Below are 2,628 nucleotides of genomic sequence, written 5' to 3'. Positions count from 1 at the left end.
TAATCAAGCTAAGTAAAATAAGCCAGACTGAAGTTGAAAAATCACATGATATTACTTATATGTGGGATATAAACCTAAGAGCAACAAATGAACAGGACAAACAGAGACTCAGGGACATGGACAATGGACTAGTGGTTACCAGAGGGTAGGGGATGGGGGAGGAGAGAAGGGGGTCAATTATAGGTGGTTGGGGGAGGGGGAAGTGGGTAAAGGGGATCAAACAAATGGTAGTTGAAGGAAACTGGACTTTGGGTGGTAATCATACAATAGAATGTATAGATGTCAAATTATAATGTACACCCCAAAATTATACAATTATGTTAATCAATGTTACCCCAATACAATTTTTAAAATAATAAATAAATAAATAAATAAATAAAAATGGAATGCTCGTTTCTAAGCCAATTGGATTCTTCGAATTTTTGTTTCATTCTTTTATCGACCGTCTCCTGTTTTTTGCCTCTATCTTTTTCTTTTAGGAACTGGCATTGTGTTAGAGTCTAGATTTCACCAGATGTACAATCCTCAGGCTGACATAAAGTTTACAAGAACTACAATAACACCTGAGAGGGCTGATCTAGCAAAGAAACATTTAGTTGATGGTGCTTGATATTTTTGGTGGGTGGGAGAAAATCTTTTTCTCTTCATTAGTTCTTTACAGTAATCCTCTGCAAGTCTTAGAAACACATTTTCTCTGTCAGCATTTGTAATTGTACATTTATTTATCAGGTATTTATAGTGAATTATACATTAAATAGAAGTAACATGACATGCTGAAAAGCATACTAAGCTAAGGGTCAAGACCTGATTTTTAGTCTTGGTTTTGTCATTAAAGTGTTGCATGACCTTGGAAAAATCATTTAGGTGGTGGACTAGACTATCTTGAAGACCATTTTCAAGTCTAAAAATCGGTCCTATCAACTGGAGAGCCTACAAGGCATAGGGAATAGACAAAAGGGAAATATTTTTAGTTTTCCTTTTTATTTTGGTTACATTTAATATAAATATAACTACCAAAAGATTTAGAAGTGTGTGTATTTTGGAAGATTTGTATTGAGCTTTTGCAATATTCATTTTTCAATTCAAAGCAATGGCATTTTACACTAACCCTAATGCATAAATGGATCTTATGACATACATGAAGTAGTAGCAAGATATGCTTAGTATTATATTTCTCTCTTTGAGACACTGTAATTTCTACCAGAAATTTCCAGAGCATTATGTAAGTAGAAAACAATGTAAGCAAACAATTAAAGATCTTGGATTCCATTATATAGTATGTACAGCTGAAACCAGTATCTATAACTTAATCATCTTTTCTTTTTTATCTTGTAACCAAAAAAAAATTGTTTAATTTTGCAACCCAAATGTTTTAATCTTCGCATATTTTTGAAAATTCCTTTCTCCTTATCATTGCTTTTTTGCTGTGGTTGTAAACAGACTCACTTGCACTTTGAAGATGAATTACTCCTTGTCATCTTACAAACATGTGATACAGTGAATTTCATAACAGATGTCAGTCTATGGCCATGCTACCCTGAACAAGCCTGATCCTGTCTGATCTTGGAAGTTAAGCAGGGTCGGGCCTGGTGAATATTTGGATAGGAGAATACCAAGGAAGACCAGGTGCTGTAGGTGTAAAAAAAATAAAATAAAATAAGGGGTTGTAAGTTGACATCCTTGCAGTCTGTGAAGTTAACCAAGGGTTGCCTCACCTAAAACAAACAAACAAACAAACAAACAAACAAAAAACACAACAACAACATAACAGATGTCAGTTTAGAGCCAAGAAAATGGTGATTTATTTGTAAGAAAAACTAACTGATTTTATTTCAGTGAAATTTCTCTTTGAAAATTTCTTTTTACACAATGCAAGCCAACTGAGATACCGCAACAGCATTTTTTTCATTATTCATACCATCTATTTTAGCCAGTGAGACTTTATTATTTGTCTACTTGTAAAGTTTATTTGTTTTAACTTATTTAATAAGTATACTGTTTATCTATTTCTAAAAAAGTCACCCTTTTAATCATATTTTGGTAAATTTGGGTTTCTAATCTTTTTTTTTCTATTTTTTTCTAGAGTATAATGTTACTATTACTGATAGATTTTCTTACAGTAGTTCATTCCCAAAGATGAAACAGACAGAAAATTTTGAATGCTTTCATTTTTGTATGCTCTGAAAGACCAAAGGCTAACTCCCTCATATTGTTTCTTTTTCACGAGTTTCTGAAACAGAATAAAACAATCCAGGGACTAGCAGTTTCACAATGTGTTTTTGAAGCTGACTGATACAGCATTTCACAGCTATTACAGAAATAAAAATTACTGTGAGTATACCTCTTTAAGATATAAGACTTATCTCCTCTTTTGACATTAGTCTCAGCACAATTTTTGCAAAAATAAAATTCTTAAAAAACATTTATTGACTGAATCAATGGTAAGAGTAACTTTTTTTTTTTTTACAGTATTCCCCCCCGCCCCACACACACAATAGACTTAGAGAGAGTGGATAGAGGGATGCATTCTTCACTACTACTGATAATCCAAGTGTCACTTTTAACTGGCTTGAGTTAATTTTGGATTTCCATTTAAATACCAATAAACCTAAACTTTGAGGTAGTTTG

This window comes from Pteropus vampyrus, unplaced genomic scaffold, assembly GCF_000151845.1.
Source record: "Pteropus vampyrus isolate Shadow unplaced genomic scaffold, Pvam_2.0 Scaffold79, whole genome shotgun sequence".
Classification (NCBI taxonomy): Eukaryota; Metazoa; Chordata; class Mammalia; order Chiroptera; family Pteropodidae; genus Pteropus; species Pteropus vampyrus.
This window is presented reverse-complemented; position numbering follows the sequence as displayed.